Here is a 16,237-nt window from a genome sequence, read left to right on the forward strand (position 1 = left end):
GTGCAGGTAAATAATCTATTGTCCTGAGAACAGGGCCATTTGCCCAGATGAGCAAGAAAAAGCTAAGAAAAGAAAAACATGAAGATGCTTAACGGACACAGAAACAGATGAGGTAAAGGCACGAGGAAAGAGGAGGAGACACCTGATAATTAAAAATGGCTGTGTTTACACGGCACCTTTTAATGTACGAAGTCTCGTCATTTGTGTTATTTTATTTGATCTTCACAACATTCTTGTAAGGAAGGTAAAACAGGCATTATTTTCACCATTTTATGGACGCGGGAGTTGCCGCTCAGAGATGGCTAGGCGTCTTGCCCAAGGTCACAGCACTGAAATCGCAGACGGAGCTCTTGGGCCTAGGTCCTCTGAAGCATTTTGCAACCACTAAGAATTGGAAGCAGAACTACAACTGTGGGAAGAGTGAGGGAAGAGTTTCTCTTTACCCCCCGGACCATAAGGACCAAGGTTTGCCGAGTTGTAAGTTCTGTAAATAGACGAGAGAGGGCTGTGAATCGAAACTGGAAACTGAATGGATGCTGTGCACTGTGCCTGGGCACCCTGAACACGGCCTCTGCCGCCCGCTCCCCACCGGCTCTGCACTGCCACCGTTTAAGCACAGGTTCCTGTTTTTATACCAGAGTCCTGCCTGGCCACGTGTTTCCACAGGCAGAAAAAAATTTTAGTATCCCTGTCTGGCTGGGCTTAAGTTTTTGGCAAGAATTTTCCCTTCTCTTGTGAACATCTTGGAAAGCTTTTAACTGAGCACAAAGATGTTTATTTTGAGAAGCAAAAGGGACTAAGTAAGTCTAAAAACAATCTCTACCTCTCCCTCCAGATGATTCTTACTTTTCAAATGTGAGATGTTTTGCTACCCCACATTGTAGTAGGCAGAGCCTGCAGGTGATGCTACCTGGGGTGGCTCAGAAGAAGGTGGTGATTCTCTTTGCCTTCAAGCTCTGGTGAGTATTAGAAATCTGGGGTGGGGGTGGGGAGTGTTGAGGGAGTAGAGAGGGGAAGAAACGGTAGGTCTAGGAGGGGAAAGTGTTCATTTTCTCAAGCTAGACAACCAACCACAAAGCGCCTGCCTCCTTATTGCTGGCTTTTGGAACGGTTTTCACGCTGAGTTTAGAAGGGGTCGTGCCCAGGCATAGAACATCATTTGTCAGGCCTTAAGGAGAGTGGCAAATATCACATGGATGATAATTTTTGAGGCACGTTGATATACATAATAATGGCATTTCGGAATTACAGCATACCTTAGAGTGATTTGTCCAAGTTTCTCACTCAAGAGACAGGGAATTAAGACCCAGAAAATAAAATGACTGTCACAAGGTCATACATAATTAAGCAGTAAATCTGGGCGTATTATAAGGCAAGATTGTTGATTTTTGTGGTCATTGCGCCTCACTCTGAAAATTACTCTGAAAGCTAACGTTTCTTCTTGCCATTGTCCTCGAATTCTCTCTTCTTTCCACACTGGATTTCTCTCTTTTGAGAGATGGTCAAACTTCCCTTCCAGTGTGATGGGAACTGACAGAGGAAAGCCTCCCTCGGCTGAGGTTCGCGGAGGTAAAAGCAACTGGCTCACAGAGGACCAGGCTTTAACCTTTCCCTTGAGCATCCCAACAAAATGTGGCAGCAGGGACAGGGGCATGAGGAAAATGGAGAGAACTGAACTTCTTGGAAGTGAGAAGGCTGATCCCTGTGGGCTTGGGGACAAGTAGAACACTGCTTTAGATCAGGGTGAAACCTTAATTTCTTCATAGTGGAAACTGCCAAAAACTCATGACTAGGCAGGACTGTTGAAGTTATTGCTTGCCTCTGCTGTATACAGAGCTCTTTATGAGCTATTAATTAGCATAGGAGGGAATCACACTGCTACCACCAACAGATGCTGTAAAGTTAAAAATCAGTCTGGTTTGGGAAGATTAATTTGACTTGGAGCAATACTATCCTTATTCTTCTAGAACAAGCTCGAGTACAGAGGCCAAATGGAGGAAGATGCCTCTGGGATCCCCTAATACTCATAAGATCTTCCACTCTTAGAATTCGGTTTTCCCAATGCTTGCCTTTCCTATAAATTTACAATAAACACCATAACGCCTTTGCCGTCAAGCCCCATGATTTCAAGCAAGCATTTAGTTCTCTGCCAATGCTGGATGATCTCGATTGCCTTTCAGTCTGTGTGAATTCATTTCCTTCTCCCTTTGAAGGTCCCAAAGGCTCCAATCTCCACCCCCATAATCACAGGGCACAATTTCTCTTTTCTCTTGTGAGAGCAACAGCCACGGATTTTGTCCTGCCCCGCCCCTCCCCCCCCCCCAAGGGACAAGGGTGATACCAGCTTGAGCGAGTCCTTGTTAATATCGTTGCTCTGGGCAAAGTACTATTTTGCTTTTTAGCCAGACTTGCCTTCCTTCCTGGGAATTTTTTTTTTTTTTTTTTTTCTGGAGATGCAAAGAAATTCTGACAAGTCAAAAAATCAAACCAAGAGGCAGAAGACAGGGGTTATTTATCTTTTAGGTCTAATAGTTACAGTTGCAGAAGTTCCAAAAGGGAGAGCACTAACAGTAGCAAAACAAGTCAGGGCTCCAAGTTTAGCTGCCACGTCAGTGAAGATGAAAAGCACCCAAAGTCATCAGCGTACTGATCTTTGAGTCTTCTCCCAGACAGCATTCTCAAAATCTTGAAGAGTCTTTTTTTCCGCTTGGCTAAATGGCAGTGGACTGAATGTTTATGTCCCCCAAATTCATATGTTGAAATCCTACATGATAGTATTAGGAGGTGGAGCCTTTGGGAGGTGATCAGGTCACGAGGGCAGAGCCTCAGGAATGAGATTAGTGCACTTCTAAGAGAGACCCCAGGGGATCCTTCACCCTGTACAGAAAAAAGACAGCTGTCTAGGAAGCAGGGTCTCACCAGAAACAAAATCTGCCGATGTCTTGATCTTAGATTTCCCAGCCTCCAAAACTGTGAGAAATAAATGTTGTTTATAAGCCACCCGGTCTATGGTATTCTGTTACGGTGACTCAGATGGACTCAGACATAAACGCAGAAATGTTTCTTGTTTGGCTGTTACGATGTTTCAGTTTTCCAGGTAGCGACTTTCTTCCTGATTCCTATCAAGTATTCAATTATCATAATTCTGTCACTTTCAGCTTATATTCGTAGGAACCAGTTAGCACTTTTCCTTCCTCGCCACGGAAGCTTGAATTTCAAAAATTGTCCCTTCTATGGAAATTCAAGGAAAATAACTGAAATGAAACTACTGTGGTTTGGACTTTTAGGATTATGTTTCCTCTTTGGATTTCACTTTTCTCATCTATGACTATGCAACACTTAGCTTCGTGCAAACAGACACCCCAGAGCATCTCAAAACCCAGGTCTCTTACTTTTGTGAAGCTGTTTAATAAGTTGGGAATTTTATTTGGAGCACAAAATACCAAAACCTGTTTTGAGTTAAAGAAGTGTGGTGTTTTTAAAATATGCTCACGAAATCTGTAACACACCTTTCAAAAGCTGGAAACTAACTTCCCTACCCCTGAATGGGGGCTGGACTTAGTAAACTGCTTCTGACAAGAGAGTACGCGTCCAAGGCCAGGCTCTCACTCCCGCCAATCACTTGCTGGGGGAGAGCCAGCTGCCATGTCAGGAGGATATTAGAGCGGTGTTGGGAGAGGTCTGCATGCAGAAGACCTGGTCCCTTGCCCCACAACCAAGTCGCACGTGTGGGCCATCTTGAAGGGCATCCTCCAGCCCCAAGCCTTCCCAGGCTGCAGCCTCAGCTAATACCTTGGCTCTAGCCTCAGGAGGGACCTCAACCAGTACCACCCAACTAAGCTGCTCCAGAATTCCTGACCCGCATCCTGCCAGAGATAATGAGCGTTTATTGTTGTTTAAGCAACTAAGTTTGGGGAAAATTTGTTATACAATAATAGATAACTAATATAAGAAACAATCAGCAGAGGATATTGTTCTATTCTTGAAACCCTTGAAGTGAAAATAACAATTATTGTACAATCGGAGAATTCTTTTTTCCCCAGCTATTTACATTTTATTCTCATTCATTTGGATCACAAAAATCCCACCCCAAATGCTCCAAATCTCTACTTTTCTTTCCATCTGCTCACATTTGAAAGGTTGATATGCATTCTTTGCATGTGAATAGGTGGATGTGAATGGAGCAGGAATGCCAGAAAGGGTCAAGAAAAGGGAAACGGGGGCGCAATTCCCTTCTTACTCATGAAGTACTTCACACCTGTTATCTCCTTTGAAATCCATTTCCGTCTTGGAGAAAATGCTTCAGTTTTGGATTGGTGTTAGCTCCAAGGTACTGGTTTAGTTTGGGGACCATTACTTCTCACGTGAACTACTGATAAATCCTTATCATTTGCCCTCTGGCAAGATTCTCTTCTAAGACATGGATCTGACTATATCACCTCTTCACCTGAAAACTTTCAAAGAATACTCATTACATTCTGGATTGAGGTCGTCAGCTCCCCTGCCCCAGATGTGGTTATATGCAGGGCTCACAATAAGACCGTGCCTCAGAGAATGTTTGATCGCCTGTAGGTACAGACAAGCATGGCATATCTTCTTCCCTAATGTTCTGCCCTGCGATACCTAATAACAACTTCCATTTCCTAAGAGATTCAAGTGCATTGGCAACCTAAGGTCAGTGATATCTGTCTTCCTTGGCAATGAGGTTGACTGGAGTCTTTTAAGTTTATCGTTATTTTCTACATAACACAAGACTGTATTCTTCCCTAGCCCTCTGCCAATCTTCATCATGGGCTTGGAGGTCCTAACTCATTTGTTTTTACAAGAATAGAATTTCAGAAAACAAAGGCAAACCCATCTCTAGTCATGTTGTTTGTTAATGTAATCCACCTGAAATGATGCCTGGGCGTTGGCGATTAGCATTTTTCTGTAAAATAATGTAGAGGAGTAAAAATATAGGACATCCAGTTAAATTTGAATTTCAAGTAAATGATCGACAAAATTTTGTATAAGTATGTCCCAAAATAGTGCACAGAATAGTTATATTAAAAAAGGTTATTTGTTGTTCAAATTTAACTAGCATCCATCCTGTATTTTATTTGTGAAACTTAGCAACCCTAATCATGCTCCCTATAGCTGAAGATCTGTGAAGGACATTCTCATGGCTGCCACACACTCTTGGGCTTAGAAGAAAGGTAAAGAGGTTGGCAGTACTAAAATGTCAAAACTTGGAAGAGGATCCTGAGAAGCTAAACTCAGATATCTAAGGAAAGGGTCCCCACCAGCTGCTGCTCGTGTCAAGGAGGGCATGAAGCTGCTTCCACAGTTGCTGGAGAATCGCAAAGTACACTCAGCTGCTGCCACGAAGGGACTGCTGCTTCAGGGATGGAAGAGTGTTGCTGGACAGGACCACAGGCACACAGGCAGCCAAGGGGAAGCGAAGAGAGAACGAACAGGAAGAAGCGAGTCGCTTCTCCTTCCTCCAGCCTTGCGGTCTCCCTCAGCACCCACTATTGGCAGAGCCTAACAGGGAGCCGCTGACAAAGCGGAAATGCAGAGCAGAATATCAAAGATTGGGTTTGGAATTAAAAGGAAAAATTCAGTAACTGGCATGGATGTAGAAGAGTACTAGAGATCACACCTACTCAATGAAATGCTGAGAAATGACTGTCAGCCCCGTGTGACTTCACCATGACCCCAGATTTACAGATTTCATGGCTGGATGGTGATGGGGTTTGGGACGTGCTACCCCAAATGTGGCACTTTGGCATACTGACTGTCGTAAGGTGAAGGAATCTGAGAAACAGCAGGTGTGGGACGGACCTTGTGGCTGTCTCCCCAGAGCAAGAAGCTGCCCGCCCTCCACTCTTCCCCACCTGGAAGAAAGGTGTGTCCTCTTCTCCAGGAGGAATCCGAATGAACAAGCCGTGCTATCCGCCCTCCCCCCGCCTCCCCATTTACTACCCATACCTTACACCCTTTGTCTGGTCACATTTTCCACAACGTTCCACTCTTCATCAAGCCTAGCATGAAAGTGTTCAAGTTTAACCCCTTTTTCAGGTCATCGTTCCCTTATGAAGGTTCTGTGTCATGCAAAGCTTACACTACATAAATTGTATGTTTTCTTATTTGTCTGCCTTTTGTTACAGAGACCCAGCCAAGACCCTAGAAGGGAGAAGGAAAAAAGTCTCTTTTTACTCCAGTGCCCCATGATGTCTGAGCATGCCAGACACTGGAGCAAATACCTGGGAGACCTGGGGCTCCTGCAGCCTGAAAGTTCGCCTCATGAGCTGTCATGAGCTGTTTTATGGAAACTTCCTTAGAAAACGTGCCCCCTTTCTCTCTCACCCAGGCTACCCTGCATCTCGGTGGGACAGCTCTCTCAACCTGCCTGGCCTCTGGGTTTTCTTTCGCACAGGCATTTCCCCTAACTAATCCTCACAAGACCGATCCTGACTTAGTATGAACCTGAGACAGGCTGAGAGAGTCGCACCCTCCTAGAGGTGCTGCTCTGTGATGCTTTAGTATTCCTCTTTACCCTCTCAGTTACCCAGTAAGCAACTCACTACCCTGTCACACTTTATATTGCATCTTCCCTCTTAAAGTAATTGGCTCAGTTTCCATCTCTTGGCAGGACTCTGACTGGGTGCCCGCGAGCTCAGTAAAAACTCTAAATTGCTCCAGAAAGTTTAAGACACTAATCCACTCCATTAAAGGGACGCGGGTTGTTTATTTTCCTTTAACTCACCTTGTTAGTTCACACAGAGTTGGCAAAACAGGTTGAGCAAGATGACTGCCTGATATAAATGTGGTGTCATCTATTTGTTATGTTGTGTTCCATACTGGGAGTCGGACACGCTGGCAAACTACAAAGTGTCCACAGGAAGGTGATCACAAAAATGACACATCTTAAAGCCATTCCCAGTGAGGGGCACGCTTATTTAACCCGAAGGAGAGAAGACTGCAGGAGGATGGGGTAACTGTTCCCAAGTATGTGAAGGTCAGTCATGTGGAAACTGGATTAAACTTATTTTGCATGGCTCCAGATGTTAGAACTGGAACCAATCAGCAGAGCTAGAAAGAGGCATGTGGCTCATAATTTGGCAACAATGCAAACCTGCATTTCTTCAAAAGCAGTTAAACATGCATCTGGCAAAAGTGGGGAGAAACCATTTTTCTGCTAATAAAATGTGTAGTTCTTTATGCTCAAGTCTCAGTTCCTCAACTATTTTTAAAACAGTTTTATTATCAGTTTCCTTCACTGATTAATGAGTTGAATAAATTTTTGATGTGTGTTCATTCTAGTTCACGTATTTCTATGAAAGTCATGTTTTTCACTTTTGAAAATGACATTTGACAAAGACATAAGTTAAAAAGTGAAGTGGTTATCCAAATGGTTAATAAAATATTAATAAACCCTGACTTCAGAACACATAATTGTTCTCGGCACGAAACAGTTGACATCGGTGGCATTTGATTAGATTCTTTTAGAGTGACACTGTCTAACCAGAAACCTACAAGAAGAGGGCAGCTGAGATGATGAGAGGTCTCGAGAACATGTTAGGTGAGGTATTAATAGAACTAAGGAACAAAGAGTCAAGAGGGATATGTTGTGACAGTTTTTTTAAGTTTCATTTTTGATTCTATCAAATGTGACAAATCACAGTGCTGTATGAATTGAGGAACGTTATTAACCTTTCTAGGTCTCAGTTTCTTTATTTGTAAAATAAATGAGTTGGAATAGCTCTAAAATCCAAAGACAACTGTACTCGGTATTGAAAGTTTATTGAATAAAGGAAGGATTAGATATATTTTGTGCACTTCCTAAAGGTACAACTAAGCCCTCTAGTTATATTATAGGGAAACAGATTCTTGTATGAGTGTAAATAAAAGCTTCCTAGCTATGAGACTTGTTCACAAATACAGCAAGCCGTCTTGTGGAGGACTGAGTACTGGGGCCACTTTGGGAGATCCAATGACACATTCAAATGAATTCACCTGCTGGTGCCACTAACCTGCAAGGCCTAAGAAGTTTGCCTCGCAGTCTGATTAAACCCAGGCATGGTTTTTTTTTGTCTCCCAGAGTGAATCTGAAATGACTAACCCTGCGTTTCTAAAGGTTTTCTTTCTTTTTTTTCTGATTTTGTGTTTCTGTTTTTGTTTCTGTTCTTGGCCAAGTCTACTAGTCTGTCTGTTTCGATTAACTTAGAGTTCAAGTACAGTTGTGTCCTGGAACAGATCATCCTGGTTTGGGAGAACCAACACAGGCGTCTTTTTTTTTTCCCAATTCTGCCTTTGTAGCATGTGTCGGTAGACTGGGAACAATTATGGAGATATTTACACCACAGAAATAGGCAAATGCTACACATTAGGGCTTATTTTGGAGACAGCTGGCATATCCGAACCAATGTGTCTCTTCACAACTGGGTCCAGGCACTAGTAAGTCCATGTATTGTTTCTAACCACCAGATCCATCTAAATTGCATAATCTAGAGAGCGTCCTTCTAAAACTTTTAGTTTGGGCGGTGTTCTGTTCTAGAGCCAGACCCAGGATGGCTAGGCAGGGTTCGACTCCATGGTTAAAAGATGACTGTGTGTGTGGGTACGTGAGTGTGTGAGTGCACTTGGCTAATTATTATGGGGAATTTGGTTTTATGATCTCTGTTTATCTCTGTTAAGTGGATAAGGATTTATTTTCTACCAGGTGAGAAATGACAGCCAATCCAATTTGTCAGTCTTTTTGTTTATCTATTTGTCTACTTGTGAGCTCAAATTAATTAAGAAAATATTTCATGTTGACTGGAAAGGAAAACAGCCCTTCGAGAACTGGACTGGTGAGTTTTTTGTTTCTGTTTTTACTTGTGACCTGCGGCTGAGGTTATAGAGCTAAAGCCAGGCATTTCTCTGCAGTTGAGAAAAGCTTTTATCTCTCATTATGTATGTGAAATATTTTCTTACCTCTGGAGGATATTAATAAATTAAAAGTTCTTTTAAAGAAATTCTCTTCCAATTGACTTATAAAGTCAATTATTTATACTCATACTATGCTTACATAAATCTAATATTTCCAGAATTCCTGAGAATTAAAAAATTAAATTTTTAATACTCTAAATGTTTTGGTCTTTGATAAAAAAATTCTTTTAGAAAGTGCAAACTCAGAAGCACTTTATATGGTAATCTAAGTATGTATGCATAATATGTGATACATAACAATCTAAATTCACACAAGGTGAATCTTAGGATAAATCAGACTAGCTAATAATTTGGTTTAAGGAAAAAAATCTATATCTTTTTTCCACGATTTTAGTAGTAAGCATAATATATTTGTACATTTTCTATTTTAGAAGGTCTAAATTAGTTTTCTGAGTTTCCACAACTTCCTATAGGAGTTTATTGATGAAATAAGTTAACATTACTACTTAATAATATGAAGGATTATGAAAAATTACTCACATTCCGGTTTTCTTTGTGAAGCAGAGTTTCCTTTATGTAAAAGTTACAGTTAAATGGGTAATTATGGCCATTGAGGGAACCGAAGTTTTCCCATGCAAAATATGCCCTTTGGGATATTGATTTTAAGCTGGTGATTAAGAAACAAAAGACTCAGAAAGAACCTTTGACCCTCCCCCTTTACCTGCCTGAATGAATTCAGAAAAACTTGCTTAAAGGAAGGGAGCATCACCTTAGCATCATAATATAAACCAAATGTGGCAGACAGGGAGAGATCTAGGAGGCCTGTTTGCTGAACTTCCCTCTGTGTCCCATTGTTTCTGGGTGGCCCAGAAAAAATTTGTTTGCCACATGTTTGCTCTTTCTCATTTACCTGTAAATTGCCTACTTTTCCCTTAGAAATCCCAGACTCCTGCCTACTTCTCTTATTAATTTGACTGATATTAATTTAGTAGGCCAGCAGGAAGAACTTAGAAAATGGAAAGAAAGTTATTTTGTTGATTCTCCCAACACCATATTAGGAACGACAGTGAATGGTGTAAGCAATAACATAGAGAACAACAATGTTTGCAAAGGAAAGGAATTTGTTTTGTTTTTTCAAAGAAAAAGTGAGTAGTTTTGTTCTAAAGGAAAATGTCTGTTCTGGATCATGGGACATGATAGGGAAAGGCAAAAGTTGAACAGATACCGAAAATTGTAGACCGTTTACTGAAGTCGTGGTTGTCTGAAAAGAAGCAATACGATATGTTAAAATTTTGGCAAAGTTCCTTCAGTTTTGATGGGCTTATTCAAAAAATTTTTTAAAAGGAACTTGGAATTCTTTATTGCCAAATATTGAACTAATGCAAAAAGAGAATTTGGCTTGCTCTCTACTAGAATGATAAACTGGACTTAGAGCTCTGAGCAAAGGGTAATAAGCAACTATTATTTACCTTTTGTGTCCAGATAGCAGGGGTGTATATGTAATTACCAGAATAATTTTCTGTACTTTGTGTTACTGATTTTATCATGTCTGATTTTCTTAAGAATAGTCTTCTCACATCTGAGAGAGCTAAGATTCCTTAAGGTTGTTTTACCTACTTCTGTGTCCTTTTTTAAATATTGCATTATTGTTTTAATAGGTAAATAAAGTTTTTTCTCAAGCACCATAATCCTATCTTAATCATAGAGTTTATCTCCTCTATCAAATATGTTGGTTGCTTTTGCCTTCCTGAAAGCAGACCTTAAATTCAGAAAAAAAATAAAATTCTTAGATTGTCTTTACACCTAAAACTACCTTGGAAATTCCAAAAGAACTAATGAAAAAATCACAAAGATTTGTTCTTACACCTTATTAGAAAAAAGGGAACGTTAGAAATAATTAAGTTTGTTGGGTAACCCAATACTTTTTAATAAGCACGATACTATTCTAAGAGTAGCATGAGGAGTGCTGTCTAATCAGAATAGATGCTCAGCCTTCCCTAAGTCAAGTCTGTAGAGGAAAAATGTTATTCATATAAATAGTTCAGAAACTGTACATTTTACAGGGAGGTCCTTAAGGTCTGGCACTGTCCTTGATGTCCACGACTTGTTCTTAGCCTCAGGAAAAACACTGATCAAACCCTTATGAAACACGCATGCATCAGACAACTTTGTTCTGCTCCCTCCTGACACTGCAGGTCACTGTAATCAGTTAGTCACAGTCTTAAGGACCCATTCTGCTTTTCTCTCACGCTTGCCTGAAGGCTCTGCTATCCGTTATAAGCCAGAGATCGGATCTTCAACAAAAAGTCTTAGTGCACTGGGGAAAAGACTGCCCTGGGTACTCCTCTGACTATCGATACACCAAAGAATGGACTCAGAATACAGGCTTCTGAGTTGACAGCCCTCAGACACCTTTCAAACTGCACCAGGATACTGAGGCAGGATTGGCAAGACTTATTTTTCTGGTTTGGAAGCTGATAACTTTGTGAACTCGGACTGCTGACTGAGTTGTACAGGATCAAAGGAACGGATGAAAGAAAGGTAACACTTGGGAGAATTTGTTTGGAATATCGTTGGTATTTTCAAATACTCTATTTTATGATGGGCATATTATTAATTTTTTAGGTGGCAAATGGTTTTGCTTTTTAGATGCATGATTATCTCTTAGAGATACATGCTGAAACATTTTCATAGGAAATGATAGTGTCTGAGGGTGGGTTCAAATGATCTGGGTAGGAAAGTAAATTGGGTAGATAAGCCGAATTCACTGTTGATAATTATTAAGCAGGATGATGGGTAGATGAGGATTCATCATGCTAGTCTCTCTACTTTTTACCTTTTTGATATTTTCCCACAGTAAAAACTATTTTAAAAATACCATTATCATAAATTTTCTTGTGTTTTTTAAGCTCTTTATAATCATTATTTAAATATCCACATCTTATTTCAAAATATGCACAAATGACTATTCTCAATCTTTGTGGCTGAATTTAAGGTGCTTTCAATTTTTTTATTACTGCGCATAATACTGAAATATATCTTCTTATGCATTAACTTTTCAGTGTATTTTGAATTATCCCCAGAAGAGGACGTGGTGGATCAAGAGGTAGAGAATCCTAAGGCTCAAGATCACGAAGCCACTTAATTTCCCAAATGTCTTCACTATTATAAACACTCATCAACCACACCCTCGTTGGCACTGGGCATTTTACTTTGTTTTAATATTTTCCAATTTGGTGAAAGGGATAGTATCTCAATGCACTTTCCCTGGAGAATTATTTCCAGTAGGCTGCTCCTACGCTGCTATTTGAATTTTCAATACTTTATGTTCACTTCCGTTTGGATAATAATCCTATGGGCACGGACTTTGCTGTTCAGCTACTGGTGGGCATGAGCCCTTGCACCTGAGCCAGGGGAACCTTCTGGAGGCTCTAACACTGCGATCCTGAAATTTTCTGGCTCCTGGTATGAAAAGATGAAAAGAAGACGCAAAAGCCTGCGAGGGAACAGGTACTGACTGTCCCAAGTGAAGCTTTGAGCCAGCAGGCTACAACACTGTCCCAAGCGTGTCTGGAGCCTGGAGCCAGGACGAGATACTGGGGTCAGTGATGGGAAACTTACTTCAAGGGTCACATCTTACAGGTCAATCATGGGCTCTGCCATTAAAACAGGGAGGAAGAGAGAGCGAGCTGTCTACACCGATAAACTGTCGGATATAGCAAATGTCAGTGAATTTAAAAAATATAAAGCATGCTGAGAAACCACCCTTAGTTTGCCTGATTTTGAGACTATGTTGCGGCAACAGGGGCATAAGAAATCAACTTTTTGCAGGTGGTTTGAAAGTGTCAGGGGTAAACCACCTGTCAACAGAGGTATGACAAATAATTACTCAGTTTTCTTAAGTCAAACTTTGCTGGATACAATATTAGTTTTCTACATCACTCCAGCACCAAATCTTCCATGATTACACCCTGAAACAGATTAACTCAGGGAAAGTGGGAGGTAAGGTAGGAGAGTGGTAACTGGTTAACAGCAACTCTCTCTGAACATCATGACTGTTCTATTCAAGAAATCACTTCGCCTAGTTGCTGTGTTTGATAAGTCTTTATTTATGAATTTGTCAGAAAAATTGTGAAAGACTTTGAAATGGGTAAAGATTACTGGGCATCTTTTCAGAGGAAAGCTAGGCGTTGCTAGAGGACCTCTGGGGCTTATGTGATTTTACTGGGGTCTGTGCCTTCCACTGCCTTTGACTGGGCTACTTTAGAACTGTTTTACAAAGTGATAATAATGCAAATCATTCTTGTCCACAGGGGTGTAAATGAGTTGTTTTGTAGGGATACATTTGATTTTCCCTTGTGGAAAAGAAGATTCTAGCCTCACATTTTACTGGCCTGCGAAGTTCAGCGATTTCATCGTCTCATTCCCGACTGCCTGTATACAGGTCTGTTCTTCAGATTTTCCCTTTAATCTATTAGGTTGTAATATCTTACTGGTTTCCTCACTAATGAAAGAGTTTTGTAAAATCTTTGGCACTTTTTCATTCATATCTGTATGAGTGTCTTGATTTTATTCTTGAAAAATTATCCTTTAACAACTGATATCTCAATTCACTGGGTATTAATTCTTTCTAGCAGTCGTTAATAATGTTTGTTTGTTTGTTTTTTTCCATAGGAAGCACATGGGTTTTTTTTGGCATCTATAAAAGAAAGACCAGTCCCAGGACTGAACCATATCTCCTCTCCCTCCTAAGTGGGTAGGTCCCCCCTCTTCACTGCTCTGCTACGATATAAATCATGGCAGCAGGGGAGGGAAGCGCTTGAACCCTCTGTCTGGTTACTCCTCTATAATACAAATATATTTGGGGATCATGATCCTATTGACTTAGAATAGTGCCCAATCCTTCTAAGTATTAGATGAATGCTAGCTGTCAAGAAGTGAGTTATTAAGAACTGAATTCAAACCCTGATTCTATCCCTTAAAAATTGTCCTATAGCAAGTTACTGAACTTCTCTGTGCCCTAGTTCCTCTACTGCAAAAGTGGGAAACACTAGTTTTTAACTGTTAAATAAATTAAACGAGGAGGCCATTAAGCTGAGGTGGCTCTAAAGTCGAGGTGGCCTGTGGAAGCAAACCAAAATCTAAGCCTGGAAATGCTTCGAGGTTACAAAATTGAAACCTATGGACAACCAATCACAAATAGCCAACTAGGCCTTCAGCTATAGCCAACCAATAATTTCCTTACATTGTTTCAGCCTTTTCTCTGCAAAAGTCTCCCCCTGGAGCTTCTGTTAGCGGTACCCCTAACTATCTCCGGTTTAGTGCTACCTGACTCAAACTGATGTTTTGCTCAAATAAACTTAAAAGTTTCAAAATGACTTGATTTATCTTTCAACATAACCCAGAACTGTTGTGAGGGTTAAATGAGTTAAAATGTGTAAAGTACTTCACACAGCACAGATACAAAGTACATATTGTGTCAAGTTATTATTATTAATACATCCATAATTATTAGATATTATTTTTATATATAACTCCTAAACGTAAAACTCTACCTTCCTTTAAGAAAACTCCACCCCGATGAGGAAGAAACGATCAGAAGTAGCCTATAAAAAAGAGACTCAAAAGAAAGATCAGCCATTCACATTGTGTAAACGTTATTTGAACCCTGATTCAGACAAATGTGAAAAAAAAGGATAGTTTAAAATGTGAACACTGTTAACACTATCTGGATATCTGACAGTCTAAGGAATTATTATTTTTTAAGGTAAGATGAGAGTACTGTGGTCAGGTGAAAAAAAAAAAGTCATCATCATTTTACTTGAGCATGAAATCTTATGTGCCTGAGATTTGCTTTAAAACTAAGTGTGTGTGAGGTGAGAGGATGGGGTAAGATGAGGCAAAGGTTGTGAATGGGTGATGGGAACATGGAAGTCCATCAAGCTAGTCTGCCTTTTTTTTTGCATATGTCTTAATTTAAAAAGATATAACAAGGAGGAGGAGGAGGAGGAGGAGGAGCATGAAGGTCTTACCAGGATCTGGTCTCACTACAGGATTGCGCTCCCTGTCCGGTCAGTCCCGCCCGGCGGCCTCCCGCAGTGCACCTCCCACCATGTGAGTTACTCGGTCCAGAGCAGCGCGGTGCTGCCTTGGGCAGGCAGCGCTGGAGGGAGAGGGCTTTGGCGCTCCGGATCTCAAGCATCCCCGTGTTCCTTCCAGGTGAGGGGTGAGGTGAAGACACACTTCCACATCCCCTCGGGTGCCCAGTGATGTCACACACACACACACACACACACACACACACACACACACACACACACACTTTCCAAGGAAAAAAACTAATTTTCAGAAACAATAGAGTCAAAATCCATTTTTTCCATCTGCAACAAAATTTCAGAGCTGCTTCTTCCCAGGAAGGAGATAGCTCTCAATTGACATTTTTATGCAATGTCATCTCCCTTTGTTTGCCCTCAGCCTTCCTCTGGAGACCTACCATTGCATAAGAAATGGGGTCCATTGCAGAGCAATCTACCTCTCTGTGGACACCCTTAAGTTCACAAAGACCTGAAAAGAGCATTAGTATTTAGGGCTTTTTCCCTTTATTATTTAGCTCAGGCCCTCACATCTTTCCAGTGTGGAGATTACAGAAATGCAGAAAGACATGCGGATTTAATCTCCTCTCCAAGCAAACTCCTGAGGGTTGGGTAATAAGGAGAACTGTGGGAGGTGAGGGGGGGCAGCTTCCTTCATTCACAAAAAACATAATAGATATCGCAGATTGTTGGAGCTGAAAGGGCCTTGAAGTTAATACTAGACCAACCCCTTCGATTTACACTGATAATGATGCTTAGAGAGTCAGCTTTTGCTGGAATCCTACACAAGGTATTTGTAATACATATTTAAATGACTCTCCTCACAAAAACTTGGCTGATAACTAAAATCTTAAAATTTCAGAAAATAATATTCTTTGTTTTTTTATCACTGAATTACTATATCAACTCAAATTTAAAAAAAGTTTTACGTGCGCTTAAATATTTATTATAGTTGCTAATTTCAAAATTCTCTGCGGTTTGCTTGTTGCAGAAATCCTTCGGGCACACCCCACCAGTGGCTTATCGAGGCCAGGGCCACGAAGCAGCCTCCCCAGGGCAGGGAGGAAGGGGAGCCGAGTTGAGAGAATTTAAAAACTATAATTAAACCAACTAAGAGTTGAACTGCTTTTTATTATCACCATTATCTGAAATTGTAAACAATGTAAGTGATAAAATCGCCATTCCTGGGGAAAAAAAAAAAATTTTACGTTGGCTTAAATTTTAAGTATTGC

At 40.8% G+C, this 16,237-nt stretch overlaps 1 protein-coding gene and 1 long non-coding RNA gene across 7 annotated transcripts in view; one reads left to right on the top strand and one right to left on the bottom strand.

Moving 5' to 3' along the window:
- JADE1 (jade family PHD finger 1) overlaps positions 1–16,237 on the bottom strand; it is a 305,056-nt gene that overhangs the window by 117,699 nt on the left and 171,120 nt on the right. The gene's annotated exons all lie outside the window — the stretch shown is intronic.
- On the top strand, positions 8,233–16,177 carry LOC111741092. Of its 2 annotated transcripts, none has more exons than XR_002780873.1 (6): positions 8,233–8,834; positions 11,109–11,454; positions 11,976–12,423; positions 13,227–13,357; positions 14,967–15,132; positions 15,997–16,177. It is a non-coding gene; the product is annotated as an uncharacterized LOC111741092 (long non-coding RNA). The 2 variants fall into 2 exon arrangements; XR_002780872.1 differs by having other exon boundaries at positions 11,175–11,454.

This window comes from Pteropus vampyrus, unplaced genomic scaffold (assembly GCF_000151845.1).
Source record: "Pteropus vampyrus isolate Shadow unplaced genomic scaffold, Pvam_2.0 Scaffold73, whole genome shotgun sequence".
NCBI lineage: Eukaryota > Metazoa > Chordata > Mammalia > Chiroptera > Pteropodidae > Pteropus > Pteropus vampyrus.